Below are 21,549 nucleotides of genomic sequence, written 5' to 3' on the forward strand. Positions count from 1 at the left end.
CAGGGAGACGAGGACTTGTTGTTACTGACAGAGGAAGCATGCTGGATCCACAATAGTAAAGATTATATGTTACATTTCTGTTCTTCGTGTTTACGTTGTTCATAGACAGCATAGCAGTTCAAGCAGACACTGACCAGCTTTTACATGGAATCTAATGCAAAATTACTAAAGTAATTTTACCTTCCATCAATAGAACAACAGCCAAGGTTTGCAGAAACTCCTGGCAGTTCTGCCTGCTCAGTCAGAGACAGTTTGGACCTTACTGAGAGGATCCGACTTTGGCCACTGACATCAAAGATGTAGAAAAGAAACTTAGAAATCACTTACAAAATGTTTTTCGATCTTTTCCTTATTTGCACAGTGTCTATGTTAAACAACACTGTTGTAGTGATGAACTGTGTTTTGTTTTGATTAGTGTATCACTTTTCAAGAGAGACCTCATATATAAGCATGGCCACGCACCTAAGTACAAAAATCCTTTCACACTTGAACATTTCTGTGACAATCCATTTAACTAGAAGGTATTTTTAGGCTCTGCTAAAGCATAACTGACATTTCTGTTAATTCCTAAGGAGCGCTAAAATGCACACAGCATACTTTGGAGAAGATAAGAGACCAAGGTCCTCCTTTTATGTTAGTAAATCCAGGGTAACTTCACTGAAGTTACGGAATTACTCTGCTTCCCAACCAGTGCAAATGTAAGATCTGCTTGGTTCAGTATTAGTATACAACAGAGTATGACTGTCATGTCAGCTTGCTCCAGAGTAACAACTCCATTAAAATGATCTGAGTTTGCACACATGACAGGAAGAGAAAGCCCAGTTGTTTAACCTGACAGCACCACTTTGTATTATACTCAGTATCTGTTTAAACCAGTTTTAGTGCAGTCCTCTAAGCCTGAAAATAATTGATTTCTGTTCATTCTGGATGTGTGCTCTATTCACGAATATACATGACTATTGGGATGTCTCTGATGGGTTGTTTTGAGTCACTTTGGTGCTTCTAAGCTACTCACGCTCGGAGACAGCAATTTATTCACACAGCAGAGCAGCAATGTAAGTTTTTCCACATGGCTCAGGTGAAAGAAGAAAGTCATGCCATCATCTGTCTCCTGTCAATGTATTTAAAGCCCTGGAAGGTAATACCTGTATGGAAATAAACAAATGGACAAACTGTTTACCTACTCTGATGTCTAGCTAAAAAAGCCCCTACCTGCCATCCCACTATGCCACTGCAGGGGCAGATTTACTCCCTTATGTATCTCAGCATAGATAGAACTGGGATCAATTTTATAACGTGCAGCAGTGAGTTCTCATTACATAATCTAGTTTAAGGAGAAAGATCTTGTTTGAACAAAATATATGTACATTTTGAGTCATAAAGAAAGCTCAAGTTCATCTGCACCAGAGTAGCACCAAACTAATGTTAACAATAATAAGGAGCTGAACATCTTTTGTTTCAAACATTCACAAGGAGCAATTGCATGAAGTGTTCTTTCTTCTGTAGGACACTATTAATAGTTAAAAAGGGAAGTTCGTTAATGTTGCTAATTTGGCAGCTGAAGAGGATCGTGCTGTTCTTACATAGAACACGTCAAACTGTTTGAAAGTGTCAAAATAGAGAACTTTGCCCTGAAGGAGGTGAAGAAAAGAAAACCTCTGGTAGCGGTAACAAAACTGCCTGTTCTAGCAGTTAATCAGAAAGGCAAATATCAGCATTGCGAGGGTCTAAACTCAGAACAGCCTTTTTCCAATTGCAGTGAGGAGACGATCACGTCCGTTCCTAAACATTCTACTTTGAAATCATTTAAGAAATGTGCAGTTATGGGTAGGAAACAAGATGCAGTTTTTAAAAGAGAAGGATACGTTACATTCTGCATACAACAGCTTATGTTGAAATAGTCGTTTTGTCCACTCTAAGGGCTAGACATGTTCAGAGTGGCCAAAAGAGCTGTGTTTCGTACAGTTTCCTAACACAGGTCCTCAAAACTGAGCTCTGAGTTTTTAGCACAACACAGCCAACTATTAGTTACCAGCCTTGCTAGAACGATGCCAGCTAGTTGCAGAAAATACATGATCTCATAGGAAAGGAAACGACTAAATGTTTGGTCTACTAGGAGTTTACTAAAAGTCAGACCCTGGCAAAACTCATAGATCGTGTTAGACTCTTCAGGTGGAAGAATATTAGGAAACATTACAGAAAACAAATGAAAAAAAAAAAGAGTAAAATACTTATTTTGAAATGGTGAATGGTAACTGTCATGTACTTTGATGCATCAGACAAGTATCATATGTACATGATACGTACCATCAGATATATGGTAGAGAGATCTCTCTTTCCATGGCAACATCAGCAAGAAAGATTTGAAGCTGGAAAAGTTACTGCTTGATTGAAATGTTCCAAACCAGGGAAGCAAAGATTGCATCTGACATACTCTTGGTGTTGTAAAACTGTTCAGAGCCAGGTTGCCTGGGACTTTGGGAAACCTGATCTAGAGGAGAGTGTTTCTGTCCATGGCAGGGAACTAGGTGATCTTTCAGATCTCTTCTGACCCAAAAAATTCTGCAATTCTATGATTCTAAATAGGGTAGCTATATTTTTCATATATGTTGCAATTGATTAGTCATTGGAATCGTAGAATGGTAGAATCACAGAATGGTTTGGGTTGGAAGGGACCTTTAAGATCATCTAGTTCCAATCCACTCCTACAGGCAGGGACACCTCCCTCTAGACCAGGCTGCTCACAGCTCCATCCAGCTTGGCCTTGAATGCTTTCAGGGAGGGGGTATCTACGACCTCACTGGGCATCCTGTTCCAGTGTCTCACCACCTGCACAGTGAAGAATTTCTTCCTAATATCTTGTCTAAACATACCCTCTTTAAGCCATTTCCCCTTGTTCTATTGCTACATGCCATATAAAAAGTCCCTCCCCAAATTATAGATCATTGGGATACTTATAATAATTTCATTATTATTTCTTAATGGAAATACTTTCTTATTATAATAAAATCCTTGTTCTGTTGAAAAGACTTCTTTCTCTTGGCAGTCAGAATCTGGAATAATGGGGTTTGTCAGTCTGTAAAAAGAGCATTATCTCAAAGTATTTCTTGTGCAGTAAATATCCCCTATTATTCTCAAAGAAAGAGCACTTAGTGAGCCAGAGGAAAATCGGGAGGACAGGGGGAACTATACCTGATGCTCAGAGCTTACGAGTGCACTTGAAGCTAAATAACTCACAAGTAGATCTGATTACTGGGCTCAGTAATCATTACCATGCCTAATCAGACAATGTTTTGTGCCATGATGAAGAAAAGACAGCAATTTTGGGCTTTGACTTTTTCCAGCTGACTTGCCATTCAAATTTAGTGGTACTTTGGAGCCTTCTCCCATTCTGGAAATAGCAGCACATGGCTTCTAGGAGACGGAAACAGGCTGGAGTTTACAAAATACGGCCCAAAAGTGCTGCCTCACAGTGTGCAATCCATTGGCAAGCTGGAAGAATATTTGTCTGGATCGCTCCACCCTGAAGCTGATGAATGTGCCTGTATGTGGGCTTACATTGTAATAGCCTGTCTCAAGCCGTCATGGTAACGTTGGTCTGGACTTGTTATGGTTGCGCTAATGGAACTTATTTCTCATTTTTCCCTCAAAAAGTTAGTTATTAAATATAAATGAGAAAGCAGCTGTTTAGCTGAAAACAGTAATCTGTCACTTGTAGAATATACAACAAATTACATCTCTGCCATACCTCAGTTACCTGCCACGTATTTGGATTATGTTTCTTGCTACCTTACAGGTACTGTCTTGCTAATGTAACACTAATGAAACCTCTCTCACAACTATGCTTGGTAATCAGTTTAATTTAGTGCATAAGAGCATTCGGTATTAATTACTATGTTCTATATGACTGTACAATAGTAAGCCTGCTTAAAAATATTCACTTGTTTTGGAAATGCTGTGCTTTTTACCAAATCATAGAAACCATACCACTGTGCTGCAATTACTTGAAAGAAATTACAAAGAAATAACAGTTACCAGCTAGAGTTGTCTGCAAGGAGTGGCTCTGTGCTAAACACTAAAGCACTTGTGTAAAGAGGAACAGAAGTCAGAAAGGGCAACCAGTTCATCACAGATGACAACACTGCCCCATCATGTTGAAATACAAAACACAGAAATTAACAAAGCAAATCCTTCAATTTTACAATGACATCTTTAATAAAAGGTAGGAACACTTACATTAATCAGTACAGAATTATAGAGGAATAGGATGATGTCAATATTTTTTATTGAACAGAACAAGCATTTGCATTAATCTGAAGAGATAAGGATGTCAAGGACCTAGGCCATTGCCCAAGACAAAAATACATAGAAATAGCTCCTATAAAACAGCCAGCTTTGCACAAGCAAAATCACCAAGCCACCGGAGTACAAAGGAAAGAACACAACTCTACATGCCCAATAGCAGGTCTAATATTATATTTTCAGGTGTCTAAAAAACAAAGCAAAACAAAAAAACTGTCGAGGTGAGTGGAGAGCAGCTCTTTGGCTCTCCCTGTCGGATGGAGAGGGCAACACCTCACTTGCAGCAGACATATTCCAATACATTAATGTGAAACAATTTAAAGTGGAAAGAAGTGTGGTTCCTTTCTTGTTCTGAAGAGTTATGTTCCATTAGTTGTGTAATTATGAATGGAAAAGTGCATGATGAGACAAGGGGAACCTCTTGTCATTTCACTGTTGAGTCAGCGGATAAATCCAAAAGTGAGACCAATGATAAAATGATTTCACTTCTTTAATAAAAATTCAGTTGGTATGCTGAGTAGGTGAATGCTAGCAGGAACACAAAATAGCAGGGAAGTGAAGACTTTTTATCTTCAACTGTTCTGCTTCTGTCTCAGCAAGGAAAGGCCTGCATTCTGGAAAGTTGGGTTAGTTGTAGCTAATTAGATGCAATATGTATTTGTAGTAACAACAAAGCAGATGCACAGTCTCTTGAAGAGAAGCTACCCATCTCTAGAGAACTTTGAGAAGCCATGGCTTATATCAGCAAGTGTTGGAATAGGCCTGCAAAGTGGATTTAGCAGTAGATCCTTGGTTCTGCAGGAGGAGACACACCTGTCTGAAACAGAGGCTAAAAGGACTCTTGCTACCAGAGAAAGATATATTTACACATAACCCACCTATGTTTTTTCACAAAACAGATTAGATCTAATCTGTTCATCTGTAACTTCAATGTGAAATGACAAAGAGGTGGACGAGCTCCAGGATACAACCACTGAATGGCACTCAGGACAAGTGACCCCATCAAGGGTGACCCATTTCACCCATTCATCCAGCAAATGTACCAAAATCAAAAGCCTTTGACAAGTGAATAGGAGGAAGTGCAGAACCAAGACAAAACAGAATGCAGAATTTCAACTGCTTTAGCAAGAGTTTTGTGTAGTTTGAAGAGCTACGGTGAAATCCTTTATTGTGAGCTTACACTGGTTTTCCTCTGCATTGTGTTGGCATTGCTATTAAGTAATACATCTCCTGTAAATGACCAACATCTTCAGGCATCTATGTTGTCATCTAAGAAAAATGGCTGAGAGGAAGGGAGAAGGGAGAGCTGGGCTGAATGGCAAAGGAAGGAAAGTGAGATTACAGGAGCTTCATCCTGTTTAGACCCTCAATCCAGCAGTCTCTATTAGTTTCATGCTGTGCTGTGTGAAAGAGAAAATAGTACTTAAGAATAGATGGTGAGGAGGTGGAGGCAGAAGGAAATACAGATGGGTACAAAACTGCCAACAACCTGTCACATTTGAGAAGAAGGAAGTTTTAAGGAGTGTGTGAGAAGCAAAAGAACGTGACCCCTTTTATTTCTCTATCTATTTAGGATGCAGTGGAGTTTTCAGATAAGGAATAAAATGAATTAGATGAAGGATGTTATCTCTGAAATAAGAGAAGATAAAGAAGCTGCATGTTTCCACGCCTTCACACAGGCAGCTTCCAGGTTTATACCAATGCCTCAACTATGACAGTGCAAACATGGCTAGCAAGGAATGGCACATGAACAACAAAGCACTGGAATGCATGGTGTGCCAGCTGTTAAGTGTCTTGATATCACACAGATTTTGATAAAAAATACAGAATAAAGTTTTGTGTGTTTATATCTCTGTAGCAGCTATGTCTAGAATGCGATATTCTCTCCAGTGTCCGCCTTTCCTACCTGGTATGAAATCACTACCTCCAGTTGGGGAAGATTGTTCAGCAGATATACTGTCTCATCAGCCTGAAGAAAACTGAGCCATAGGTAGACAGTTTTGCTTAGTACATGAAGAGCTGCAGCTTGCCTCATACTTGGAACAGGGAAAGAGAAGGCTCACACGATGAGGGAATGATTAGCTTGTATGGCAGTGCTCCTCCTAGATTACTCAGAAGATGGAATAAGGGTAAAACCCCACAGACAGCAAGCAAACTCCCGAGACGGGAAAGAGGGAGGAGAAAAGAGCACATTCCTGGTCTGCATTTGAGAGTCTGACCAATGCGCTTTGCACAACTGCTCTACAAGACCATTTAGCAACTAGTCTGACCAGGTACCAAGATTCCTTCGTTATTTCACTGACAGGAAAAAGTAAGAGGATATTTAATATCGTATGAGATAGTAGTAGCTCATGTGCTACTACTAGTAATGCACGGTGCCATTCAGAGAAGGAAAAAGAACACAGTGCACCCAGTCTTCAGAAACAGCTGAGGGAGTGGGAGTTGAGATCAAGCCTCAATTCACCAGCACTACAATTCGCCCATGCTTGATGTTCTGAGCAGTTTGTGAGTGCTGTGGAGAGGCCACCTAAAGCTATACATAGATGCATGCCTGCGAACGGGTACAACATTACTATTTTACTATCTTTATAAAAAAGAAGAGAATGCTAGGCATAAGTTTAACTGTTGTCATTTTTCACTTCCCACAACTGCAAAGCTGCCAAATCCTTGCCAGATGCCCAAGCAAGATTTGTGGACTGCTGGAAGGAGCCTACAGCAAGTGAAGGAGCTTGGGATTTTGTTTTCTTCTGGTTTTCATTTTGTCTCTCCTCCCTGGATAGTGGATGATGGTGTTATTGTGGATGGAGTATTTGCTAACAAAGATCTTCTAATGAATTCTAAATACAAAAATCATCAAAGTCAGAACACAGGTCACACGAGGTTGACCTGTGTATCAGCTGTTTCAAGTTTAAAAGAACAACAGAGATAACTTACAAGGAAAAAAAAATGTATAGAAACAAAACTTTCTTAATTTGGAAAAAGAAAACATTAAATTATGCTATCTTAACTACTGTAAAATTCACATTGTGTCAAGGCACTAAATTCCACTTTTTATCAAGGTAAAGATGAAGTCATCAAATTATTCTGGAGTTTCCTTTAATTCATTTTAATTCATTATGTTTAAAAATGATGGGACATTCAGTAATGTTGTGGATGGGTAAACGGAAGGAAGAGTGTTTCTGACTGCATTGAACCGTCCTCATCACGTGAAAAGGAAATGTCTGCAGATGTCCCAGACTGCTGAGGGCATGGGATTGTCAGAAAGCTGATCTTAGAAATCTCTACTATGAAGGCAGAAATACAGACAGTGCACACATAAGGCTCAGCTACTTCTTTTTGAGCAGGCTTTCTGATCTCAGATAGAGAGTGGGGCAAGGGAAGTGTTATATTAAGTAAAGCAATGGGCACTGTGTATCTCATGTCACTCTCAACCACAAGAGAGGAAACATTGTAATGATCAAAAGACAGGCTGTACAGGGCACTTTAGGATCTTTAAGTAATCCCACTCCAGTATAAGCAAACTCACACTGTTTTCCACCATATTTATTTCTACATGACTCTTACTGCCCTCTGATCTATGGCCTGGCAACCAACATTAACAGGAATTTCAGGGATGCAGAATCCCAAGGCTGGGGACTTTACCTTTTTTTTTTTCCTGACTTCTTCCATTTAAACCTTTGCTCTTCCAACCCATCTTACTGCAAGAAGGAATGATTTCAGCTACTTTGCACTACAAGAAGATTGACCGCCTGCCTAACTGCACTCTTTCCCCCTCCTCCTCAGACTATCCTGGTAGATATAAACCATTTCATTCAGTACCCAATGGAAAATCACTGGCTTTGTTTAATCTACTGCCTTCTCCATCTCATTTTTACCAAGTATAAACTTGAAATAAGAAAAAAAGCAAAACCTAAACTTGAATTTAGATACTGTATTAATACAGTTACAAAGATAACATACTATTTTTCTGGTATCACTGCCTGTAATACATTGTACAACGGAATATATGGTGACCCACAATACATACTAACCACCCTTGTAGTTAGACACCATAATAGTGGAAATCTGGAGTTTTATCATGACTTTCATTTCAGCAAGAAGTCAGTAACAAGGTCCTTATGGATGCAACACCAGAAAGAAAACGAAGAACTTTTTGCAGAAGGAATAAGAAAGTTTGCAAGGAGATAAATCTGTAGGAGTGGGATGATCAGGCCACATAGGTGGGGAAGTTCATGACATTTTGTTGTAGGAATGAGTCATGAATTCTTCACTAACTGATTCATCTGTAGCACATGAAATTTTAAAGAGGACACATACAGAACATTCTGTGTTCCACATGGAAGGTTCAAAATCGGGGAAGAAAACCGGAGAAGAAGAATGTATGCTACAAAAGAGAATTAAGTTTTTAAAATTAGTGTGGCAATCTTGGATTTGATTAAGAAAATGTCAGCTTAACTTTTTGTCTTCTCAGAGCAGACAATAACTCATCTTAGAACAGACACTGTTTTTAACATAATTTCTGCAGACTACACTGACTTAAAATGTTCCAAAAAAAGAGATTCACCTTTAGTTGGAAACTGTTTCACATCTCATGCACTTCTGGTTGCTCTTTGCTGCTTTTGGAGAAGGAAATTAGTTTTGTATGTATTTATTTAGATTAAGATGTAATTGATTCTCTTATATACAGTCTATGCAAGCTGAAGTGTACAAAGCAACCAACTAATGGAAGACAGTATTTTCTTAAAAATTCAGAGGTCTTAAATAGTGGGCTATGCTGTACACTTTGCAAGCTGATTTTGCATATTTGATCAGTAGCAAACAGTAGAAAATTACAGAGCTGTGCTACACTTGAGTTCTGCATCCAGACACCATTTCCAGACCAAGACTCTGACAGATTAAGCACTTGATCCTGTAGAGAAAAGTGTGATTTAAAAGCCTTAAAGAGCAACACTGATTCTGCCAGCTTGCTTTCTAAATTTCTAAAATATCTAATTAAAAGCATAGGAACCAAAGAAGGGTTGCACAACTGTTCATGCCATCAGCAAAATTGACTTAGTGTGTTTTTCCAGTTGGACCTACAGAGTAGCCTCTGTGAGACAGCTGACATTGCATAGCAGCACCTAGGTCAACAGCTACTCCCTTGCAGAAGCCATACTGTTGAAATCATGAAGAGTTTGCAAGAAATGGTGATAAACTGGGAAGAGATTGCTATTCTCTTCTTAATTTACTTCTTACTCAAAACACCCATGGTGGGAGCACGGAGCTTTGCTCCATCTTTGCACTGTAATTTGCTCCAGCCAGCCAGCACTTGGGTACCACACAGAGATGTCACTGTAATGATATGTGGGCATCGTGGGGACCCTTGAGCATCTCCCAGTGGAACCCCCAGACTGTTCAGCTGGGTTTTGCTTGCTGATTTGACTTTCCCCAGAAACACTGGTGACTGGTTGAGAATGACCCATTTAAGATGATTTAGTGGGGCTGTAGTGGAAACTCTGTTGTAACTGATGAAGAAGTGTTTGAGGTTGAAGTACTGTGATGGAAAGGACCTCTGAGAGCTTTTTGGACTGAAAACACAAAAAGCTTAATTCATCATCTTAATCTACACAGATTCACCAAGGTGCAATGTAACTGCAAACAGTCTCCTCAGTTTTTGAATTTCTAGCAGAAGAAGCATTTGCTGCTCAGGAATGCATGACAGTTGCTCCACACTAAACCAACTCACAACGTTCTGGTGGGAAGGATGGAGGTTCCAATAAAATAAGCCTTGGTAATAGAGGAGATGAGGATGACAGTAAATGCTCTGAGCTCCGTGTTTACAGGTATTTTAGAGGTAGCATTGCTGAGTAGTAGAAATATGGATAAAACGGATTTGGCTAATAGCTGAATTCAGACCTATGAAATGGAAAGATAAATAAATCAAGATATGACGAATCTATTTATTTCAATATATTTGCAACATATCTTGTTTTAGCCAGCCTAAGCCTTAGGATTAAACTGTGTGATAGACCCTTTTATTATCCATGTTTGTCTTTAGCAATTAAAACTCTTACTTCCTGTATCTTGCTGTCTTTCAGTCCAAAATCAATAGGAGCTAACTCTTCTTCTTTGCATTTTCCAGTTGTTCTTCTAATATCATCCATTCTTTAGGAGAGATGAACCACAACTGCTTGAACTCTGTCAGAGAAAAGTTGCCCTAAAGAGAGGAAAAAGAGAGCAGCTGCTGGGCAAGACAGGAACATGATGGCAGCAGAAAAGGAAAAAAGCACAGACAGTGGTACCCATGGGGCCACTTTCACTCAAGCAATCTAAGAATGCCACCACCCAAGCCAGCGCTGCTCCAATCCTGCCAGACCCTGCTGCAGCAGCACAGAGGGAAACGTGCCAGCCTCTGGCCCCCTCCCTGCTGCCCCTGAGCAGCAGCCAGACCTCGGCAGACACTTCTGCTCCTCCACCTCAGACAGTACTCACTTTCACAGCTGGGCCATCACAGCAGGAGCCTTTTCCCCAGCAGCCACAGGCAGCAGAGTGACAGGCTCCTTGGGCTCTCCTTCCCTCGTTCCTTGAGAAGGCCATGCTAGCAGCAATCACACTGATGGCACCTGGTGGGCAGCCTGGGGCAGTGCCATCCTGCCCCAGTTGCAGCTTCAGCTCTCACAGGGCACATGCAGAGGGACGGACCAGCACCCTAGTGCAGGATCCACTGCAGACAGTGAGGACAGCAGCACCAGTTACAGGTTCATAAGTTGATAGGTCATAGTTCTGAGAAGATGTTTGAGTAATAAACCTTCCCCATTCTCAGGTCCTTTTATTTATTTATCCATTTATTTATGTAATGGTTCTGGAAATGAAATGTTTGAACAATGAACTTTCCAGTTGTCAAGCCCATACAAACAAATTCAGTGAAGTCCACGCCAGAACCCAAAGTGAAGTTTTAACTCTACTCAAACTTACTGAATCAAAATGGATACAGACCAAAACCAGGAGTTCTGCCATAGGTCTGTGTCCACACACACACCGAATTGTGGCAAAATCCCCATAAATAAAAAAATCTAACCTGTTTCATAGCAGATAGGTGTAGGAACTCTCCCTTACCCCTGCTACCTCTTAGCTGGGATAACCACAGCTCACAGAAAACAAACAGGGAACACTAACTAGGCACCTCCTCTGGCATCATCCCAACCCACACAACAGTCTTCCTCTACAAGGTTACAAAGTAGAGAGCAGTATGAGAAAGACTCTACATGTCCCACACTGGGATGCCATGATTATACAGAGTAAAGAATATCATCTCTGTGGCCCTTAAGCAAAGAGCCTGTAGCTTTGCCTGCCCCAACAAGGGACAGCTAAGCCTTCAGTACTGTTCTTTTCTCTTTAGCCATGCACACAGAACAGGGTTAGGTACACAGGGCCACTGCAGAAAAAGCAGACGAGGAGGGGAAGCCAGCAGAACTTTTTTATCTGAGGCCTTTGTTTTGAGAGGTCAAGGAAGTCTGACACCGTTTTACGAGTCCCTCGAAACACAGTCATGGACTCACTCAGTCTGCCTAGTGCCTGAGTGGGAGTGCTGGTGGGAACACTTGAAAAGGGCACAGTATAAATCTCCAGCAGACAGCTGTGTAAGTCACAGTCATGTTACCAAGGACAAAAATGCAACCCCTTATTAGACTAGATCCTCTTTTAGCCCAAATCAGAGTCACTTGAGTCATTCTGCAACAGCTTAACTAGAGTGTCACCAGGGCATCTGCCCAGCTCCTGTGAGCCCAACTCCCAAACTGGACACAAGACAGCCTTTAATTTCCTTGAAATCAGGAACAGATCAGATCTGGGGAACGTGATGCTTCCAACACGCTGAATCACATTTGTTTCTCAGGCACTGCTTTTCTTTGTTTCTGAATAAATTTCTTGCCCATTGCTCTAGGATCTTCTGGTCTGACATTCCTTTCTTTCCTTAAAAAAGGGTCTTTGGGATGTTTAACTCAGTAAGTGGTACAGTAAGTAGAGGACCTGATACTTTTTCAGATACTGACAGTATCATCTGATGCTTATGTAGTTAAATAATCCTGGGCTATGTCATACATGTTACAAGATCTACCAAAGGCAAGAAAAAGCAATAAAACTGTTTACACACCAGCTGGAATGATGAAAGATGTGTTGTAATCTTTTAGCTGTTTCCCATCAATTTAAAAGTTTAAGTCAAACTGTACCAACACTAAAGCCATTCATTTCCCCCTCTTACCTAACCCTAACTTACATTTTTAAGGTTTACATATCATAGATTTAATGCCTCCCACAAGTAGGGCCATCTTGAGTGAACGACACTTACTGCATGAAGCACTGCTCTTTCTCTCACCTAGCTTACATTATAAAAGCCCCTGCAAGCTTTTCCTCAGTAAGGAAGTTCAAATAGTAAAACACGGTAAAACAAATACAACTGACAATCAAGTGTCATATCAGAGAGCAAGCACATAGGAAACAAATTTTTACTGATTATAAAATGTGTTGATGCTTGTATTTCTTCAAAGACTCTTAGATCCTTGTTTATGTACTGAGAAGACATCCCTTCCCTGGATGGATGGAAAAAAAAAAAAAGCATATGTGATAGTTTTGCCTTCCACTGAGATATAACACTTTACAAAAGAGTAAACTCTGTATTAGTATTCATTTACCAGGATTTTCAGCAATGAAAAGAACTGTATCGTTAACTCTGACTCATGTTGTATCAGAATAGGATGCATTCCAGCAGTGAGGCATATCATGTGCAATTGAAGAATGATAAAGCCATGCATTAATCAGCCAGGACTACACAAGTACATCTCTCATCTAGAAGCAGAAGCTCTCTGGGTGAAAAGGATGGCCTGGCACTTTGGCAAAAGGTTTCCTAAAGCATCTATTTTTTTCTAACAGACAGTAGGAGCTCAGGGTCGGCATAAAGAGCACCACAGCACATAGCCACAGTTGCTAGAGGAAAGCACTGCACATTTCAGATTTGATTTCAGACCACCTTAGTTAGCAGTGCACTAATCTGAACTTAGTGTTTATTTCAGTGAGCACGACTGACGCTTAAAAAAATGAGTGTCTCATGCAGGTCTGCTATTAGCCTAATTAAAATGAATCAACCAATCTCAAGGTTGAATTTAAGTACAATTTTCTCACGAAGTCATGATCACTGTCTTGGAGCACTGCCCACATTTGTCACACGTGGACATTTCGTTCGGAGCAGACATAACATTTTGGATAATACACAGTGTGTAGGATAAAGCCACAGCAGTTTGTCACGGGTGGGCTGATCCTCGCCCACTTGAGTTAGACAGGTTTTGGAGGACTTGTGAGAACGGCAGAGAGCTTCTCTCGTGATTAAGAAGTACACAGCATTGTTTGATCTCCCAGGAAACGATGCTGTTTGATTTGGGCATGCTGTGATGAAATGTCAGTCGCATCAGCCCTGTCCTTTGTTCCTCTATCTAACTTCAATCCGATGTTAAGGAGCCACCACTATTTCTACTGGTTTTATATGATTATCTTAGCATTCTCTCTCACTGCAACACCCAGACCCTAAAGATAAGGAGCAACTCTGATCCCACAAAAAAAAAAAAAAGAAACCACAACAAAAAGGCTCTCGAGACTGATGGATGATTCACCAGTAGCAACAGTCTTTACTTTCTCCTGCAATAATCACTGTACCTCAGTGTCTGCGATCAGCAGACACTATTAATTCCTTAATCCCACAATTAAGGATCTAGCTCAGAGAACAGGAGGGAACACAGCGTTAAGTAGCCTACCAATATTAGTGTCTGTTGGCTCCTCATCAGACTGCGCATCCATGACGAAAAGCCACTTGCCGTTTTAAAGACTGTCAGAAAGGAGAGCAGCCTCTTTCCCAGCATCGCTTCAGTTAGGTCAGCTGGTCGACCCACGCTGGCAGCCTGATGCCCTCTGCTCCTGGCAGCAGCATGGGCTACTATGGGGCTCACAGGACATTTTTTAGTCAAGCAGGACTCAGAATCAACTCCTCTAGATGTGAAAAATAGGGAAGTACACCTCTTTTGTGTTAATCTTTGATCACCAGACCTGTACAGAGCAATAATTCAACATGAAAATGTGTTAAAATACGAAATGCAATACTAGAATTCAAAAGCAAAATTAGCGTCAAGTTGTACTTATAAACTGTACAGCTCTTGCTTGAAAGGTCTCTTTGTATGTGTGAGGGTGCCCAAATAAAGTGACCCAAAGATGCAGCATTACAGTCCAGCAGAACCATGCCTTCCTTACCTGCACTTCATCTGCCACCTCGTCCTGTTCCTGGATCTGCCATTCCTTGATACTGCTAACAATACAACGGGGTTTTTATCTCATAAGCCCATTAAAATACTGCTTTAATACAGAAAAATCCTCTACACTTTTTTAAGGCAAACATCTTGTTTTATTTTAGCTCCACCCACAAACTGAAAAAAAAAAAACCCTACAATTTTTTGTCCTGAATTCAAATGCAGTAATTGCCTTCAGTGTTTAAAACACTAATTACTGGTAACAGGCAGAAATGGGATTTCTTAATTTAAATGCTGGATTAAATCATTAATCACATCTATGTCTGATCTAATATACAAAGCAGAAGAATAGCAGAGAATAGTGGTTCTCCCTCAGGATCTGTCATTACAATGAGCTGGAAAAAAATATTTTTTCCAAACAATATAATAATGTTTCATGTATGTACTTGTCTTCTTTGTCTCTATGTTTATGAAATAGGGATCAAATCATTACACAAAACTGTATATTAAGCATTTAGGCTCTAAAATCACAGAGTCACAGAATTGTAGGGGTTGGAAAGGACCTCTAGAGATCATGGACTCTAAATAATGAGAAATGACAGGATGATAAAAAATATAAAAATGAATTTAAGAGAAACCATTTTTTAAAAACATATCTTGCCATTCACCCCCTGTAATAGAAGTTTTGAATTATATTACTTCAAAACTACATAGTATTGGTCAAATAAGTCTCTGTAAGGAATATGGTTCTGGTCTATACATCAGCATTTATGGAGAACTGGAACTATGCTTCAGGATTTGTGCTTTCTTCTCCTTTTGGATGTCATCTTTCATGATGGGAATCACAGATCTTAAAAATGGCACACATCTCTCTTTCCTTTCCAACTGGTATCTCTGTAAGAGTGAAACACTGCTCTCCTCTCTGTGGTCCTTCATAGGTATACTCATATTTCAATATTTCAGGAAGACATTGGAAATTAGCTGGTCAGCTAATGGGGAATTTAGCAGAACTTGTCACTGAAATTCAGTGTGACTTTATTCATTGCCTACCATTACTCTTGGGGAAATCTGTTCCCTGCCCTGGAACCATGGCCACAAGGAACAGCCCCTGCTGTAGGCTATATGTGGTCATGGTAAGGTGCACTCAACATTTCTGGAGAAAGGCCAGAGCCAGCACCTGTATGCAATCCCCAGGATCCCTACAGGATCATTCAATAGTGCTGCATTCATGAAGTGCCCCTGTTTTTTGGCAGACATTTCCCCTGCTCCCATCTTGGTGACCACAGCTCCATCCTCATCTCCCCCAGCCAGTGGATGCTTGGATTCACAAGGAAGAGGCTTTCCCTTTCCATCCCTCAGGAAACCTAAAAGCACAGGAGAATGTAATGGTTTGCCTTTTACTACAGCTAGTACGAACCCTACAGATATACGATCCAGACTTGGTTTCCTGACAGATGCCTTTTTTTTCCCCCTCTCCTTCAAAATATAATAAGCTCTAGTGCCTTCCATTAAACACAGCAGAAGTAAATCTTTGCCCACTGGTAAAAAGTGAAATTATTATTCGACTGTTTCGAGACTCATCAGTTCTCATTCTCTGGTTCCCATGGAAACTATCCCCAGTGAAGTTTGAGAGGGGCTACGTGCGCAGCAGAAATGCCGATAATAATGGAGAGAATTAAGTTTCTGCAGGGGGAAATCTGAAGTCATTTTGAAATTTTGTTTAGGCCTTGGATGGTAAATCATCTGCTAGTTTCATTCTTCTCCAAGCAAAAGAAGTAGAAATGAGTATTTTGCCACGATGATTTTTAGTTCAGATTTTTAGGAAAAAAATAGGTGTTGGAATAAGGAAATGTATTTTCTCTGAATGGTGATCTACCTAACCAGTGTAAAACAAAGAGTATAACTGAAATTACTCCACTGATGGACAGTTTGATGAGAAACCATATATCTCATTTCATGGATAAAATTCTGCTGTCAGATGTACCTCTACAATCCCCCCTGAAACAGTGAGACTGTTTCACTGAGCCTGGACTGGATTGTAAAGAAATTTAATGAAGTGAGAATTAATACATAATTGTTGGAAGTGGCCCAGCATCCTCAAGAGAAAAATACAGAGCCAAGGGGGTACATTTAGAAGTACAGAGAAAAAAAAAAAAAAACAACCCAAAACCTGCTCACTTAAATACAAAGCTTTGTAGGAGGTAGGAGAGCTCTATTAAATTCTGATCCTTGATGAATGAGAGGCAGTAGGTTCAATAATGACAGCACTTCATAAAAAATCCCATGCTTAAAATTGAAGTTAATTATCTTCTATAGAAAGAAGTTATGCAGATTTAAAACAAGCTGGATGATTGAGAGAGTTATAAAGACAAGTGGTATTACAGAGAACTGACTGTCAGGTAAAGCATTGCAGAAATGATGACTACTGAGTGATTTTATCTATTTTTTCTCAGCAGATTTGGAAATAGAATGGGCAGAGGAACAGGGAAAGGGACATGGTCATTCACACGCAGCCCTACGCAGACAGGAGTTGAAGGAAGCCAGCTTAAGGCTACATTCAACAGAGATCCTAAACACCTCCACAGCTGTATTGCAGCTCCTAAACTACAAACCAGTCCATTGCAAGTGTTTAATCCAAGGGGTGCTTCCCAGTTCAACCTGAAAGTTTTCTAACAAATCTGCTTCAGTGCAAGCACGAGATGAAGCATCTCGGCAGCTGTGTCACTTGCCATCCTAACTGGAGACCCCAGGGCACCAGGCACCTAAGGAACATAATGCCTGCACTGAGAACATGGCAAAAGTACAGCGTGAGCACGGGTTACTTCACAAAATGAAGGATAAAAGCATGGCCCGGAGCTCAGAGAACAGGCATCGCATGCACCAGCAGGAGCGGCGGAGTGCCAATGGAGGAGGTGCTGTTGCCCACACAGAGCTAAATGCCAAAGCTGCAGAAGGAGGCAGGGTTTCACAGACATCCCCGTTCCCATTAATGCCTCGGAGGGGCTTCCCGCTGAGGATGCCGATTCTCTTGGATCACCATTCCCCATATGCAACATATGTCACCCCAAATGTTTAACAGAGGTAATCAGGGTCCCATCCCCTGAGTTATGCACTCCATTTTCCATCTCTTTGCTCTGTTTCATCTAGATTTCGACCCCTACAGAGATAAGCTTTCCATTTGTTAAAAGCAGATGGACCATAAGATCTCTATTCCACAGATGTGACAGGGATAAATGCACTTCAGGGTTGTGGCACAGGACAGAATGGATAGAGGTAAGATAGTGACCTGAAATCTTACTAAGGAGAAAATATAACTAAGGAGAAAAGAGTAACATGAAATGATACCGAATGACTAGAGCACTGCACTCATTTAAAGCCTGAGCCACCAACATCATGGGAGGAAAATAACCCTAGAGGCTACGCTAAAATCACAAGCTTTCTGCTCAAAAGCAAAAAACAGCAGAACCACCCTCAGCATCGTCTCCTAGTCCTGCTGCTTACAAGAAGCAAAGACAGTGACAGCCTAGGCCGGTGCTTACCTCCCCATACTTTTGCAGCATAAGAAGGGAAAATCATAAGGAACTGAAACAACCAAAATTAGATACAATTTTTTTATCCTTCGATGGCAGAAGGGAAGAAGCAGATGAACGATCACAGAAGTGAGAAGCTTTGGCATAAAACAGAGTTGGGCTCAGATTGTGACCCTGTTGCTAGAGCTGCCTGCAGAAAGAGATTTCTGCTTCGCAAATGCTGAGATTTCAAAATCTGGTTTTAAGCCAAACCAAGATGGAATTTCAAAGCTCATGGTCTCCAGACATGACTTCTGAAAACAAGCAAGATGCTTCATTTTCTATCAGATAAAGATCCTATAATATAAAAGCAGCATTTGTTATCAGAACAGAGAATTTAAACTGCAGCACCAGAATTTTCTATTTTTGCAAATGTAATTTCAATCAAAAGTATGATTTGACAAAACACACTAAAATAACTGCATTTTTCAATGAAATGGTGTGTGAAATTTCTGCCTATATCTGCTCGCAAAGAAAATACAAGAACAAAACCAGTAACAGCAACAAAGTGGGAATTGGACATGGAGATCAAATCAGAAGAGAAAGTAACAACCAGGAAAGAAGATGGATTTCTGAAAACGTGAGAATGAATATGAAGAGGTTGTGTGCATTATCGGGTCTCAGAAGAAAACATGTACTAACTCAGAGCTATAGAGGGTTTCAAAACAGCAGTAATTTTGATTTTAAGACTACTGACAGGGGCAAGACCACTCAGTGTGTCTCAAGTAATAAAATAATCCAGTAAGATAAGAGCAAATATATTACAGTGTTCAAGTTATTTAGTTCCTGGACTGCTTGTGCTTGATCACAGAAGTAGACCTCAGCATCATTTTGTATTTAAATCATTTTAGCTTAGATTGACAGCAGAGCCTCACTGCTCTAATTGACAAAAGACTGAAGCCCACAGACAGCAGTTCCATGGTTTCCTTTCTTCTTCCTCCCTCATGCACACAAATGCATCTGGGAAGTTGCCCATTTTTTAACTGAGTCACATAAACTCAGTTTTATGCGTAGAAAAGCTATGGAAAATAGGATTGACAGATTAAAATAAGACCATTCTGGGAGAACCCAGAAGTTTCTAACATTCACCACTGCGAACAGTCAGAGCTGCAGAGCTGCTCAGCAGAGGGGCTTACTTTGGAAGCCTAAGGTTGCCATCTTTTGGCATTGTGCGTGTAGTGTGTAGCTCCCACGCAGTGCCATTTCATGAGGTCAGGAAACTGCAGCAGCTTTCATTTTTTATCAGACAAATTGCACAGGCTGAAAAAAGAAAAGTAGTTTATACTTCGAAGAGTTTTAATCAGTAGGAGCATCAGACTTCAGATGAAATTTCTGTGCTTTTTTCGTGGCCAGTACTTACATAGTCAGTACACCACCTGGGTATGCTCAAAATAACCACAGCTCAGTGCAAAGGAACTCAAATCACTCAGTGCCTTACATGTAAATGCCACATCTGCTTTTTGAAGGGAGCATATACAAGGGCTTTCCGTTTTCACTTACATCCCGTTCCTTTCTGTCTCCTCTTCCTCATCTTGGAGACGAGCCAGCCCATGCTTCCTAAGGAGTCTTCTGATCTCCCTCCTGCCACAGAGTGCCTGCTGCCACCCTTATCTCTCCCTTGCCCATCCCACCCTGCACTCCAGGCTCTCCCAGGAGTGCAACTTGCAATGCACTGAGAGAAGGTGCCACCGTTGTTGTTCCTTATCCAGAGTGCAGTAGGCAGGACACCAGGCAACCTGTTTTCCTCTCCTTGAACCCATGTGTCCTCTTTCCAGCTCAGGATCCACCCACTGTCAAATAAGCTCCTTGCTACTTTCCACGACCATGACGTTCAGGTCTGCTCATCAATTTCAGCAGAGTTGTACTAGAGACCAGTGAAATTTTCATTTAAAGATATTCACTGAAGTCATATGCACCACCTAGTGATGAAATTAACATCTGTACGCGTATGCCTGACATAGCTGGTGACTGAGAAAATTAGAGTAAGAATGATATGTGGATAATACCATCCTAAATTCACTGCACTGATATTTCAGTTCAGTTCTCTGGTTTCTGACAGGTCAAAATATGCAAGATGTAGGCACGGAAGGCCAACATCCTCCTGTGCTGCAGTAAGAACATTGCTAATGCAAGTAACTCGAGAGAGGTGATCCTCTACTCAGCACTGGTCAGAAACACCTGCTGGGGCCACACTACAAGTCTAGCATGGGCAAACTGAAGCATTACCAGTGAAGGGCCATGATGAAGATCAGTGGGTTGGATTATCTGTCATATGAGGAGATGCTGAGAGAGCTGGGACTGTACAGTCTGGAGAAGAGAAGGCTTAGGAGGAACATATCAGTGTGTATAAATATTTGATAGAAGAGTATGAAGAAGATGGAGCCAGGCTCTTTTCCGTGGTGCCCAAGGACAGGACAAGAGCAAATGAGTACAAACTGAGATACAAGAAATTCCACATCAACTTAGAGAAAACACTTTCCGTCTGTGACGGTGGTCAAACATTAGCCTCCGTGTTTCAGATACTCAAAGTCATGGCCTGGGAAACCAACTCTAGGTGACCTTTCTTTAAACCAGGGTCTGAAATTACCATCAGTTCACAGTGACCACATATTTACTTTCCAAATACACGTCTCTATGCCTCTCTACTCTCAGCAGTGCTCCTTTGAAACATTCTCAAAGTTACAATGCTAACCTTCAGTTCAGTCTGTAAAGTTCTTCTGGTGTGATGCCCGAAAAATTTGATGACAATTATTGGGTTGTTGATGGATTGCAACTACTATTGACAAGGGCATTCTCATGGCTCCTTTTAACCCTTCTGTGTTTCTGTATTCTTTGGCCATCTTGATTTATATTTAGGGTGTAAATTCCTGGAGTTAGAATTGTGTTTTTTGTTCTGTTTATATATCCTCAAGCACCTTATGCATTCCTAAAGTGCTCAGAAACTATGGTAACGGCAAACGGTAGTAAAACTGATCTGTTGATGTGAGCTTGAGAAAGTACATTATCTATCACTTTTATTTTTAGATACTTGCTCAAGAAGGTTTTTATCATAGAAGATATTCACTTCACTGGAGTTTAGCCATCTAACTGCCAGAGAGCTCACAGAAAGACAGATAAGCATCATTAGCAATGTATTCATTTCACTTATCTCAAGAGATTTCTCTGCCTCGCATGAACTGCCTAGTTCCTTTCATTTATTAGGAAAGGAGCATAGACATCTAACATTTGGCTGGCTGATATTATGCAAAAAGACAACCTTTTGACTAGATATGGATCTAAATACTTATCAGTAAGCTCCTAGCTTTGAAAATTTAGATTTAGATAGTCTGGACAAAATCCCACAGGAATTTTCAAAGAGCAGGAAGGCATATGAGATCTCATATAACAATCTGTCATTTGTGCAATTTCAT

The sequence above is a fragment of the Cyrtonyx montezumae genome, unplaced genomic scaffold, assembly GCF_038088225.1.
Source record: "Cyrtonyx montezumae isolate F1298 unplaced genomic scaffold, pur_monq_1.0 scaffold_14, whole genome shotgun sequence".
Taxonomy (NCBI): Eukaryota; Metazoa; Chordata; class Aves; order Galliformes; family Odontophoridae; genus Cyrtonyx; species Cyrtonyx montezumae.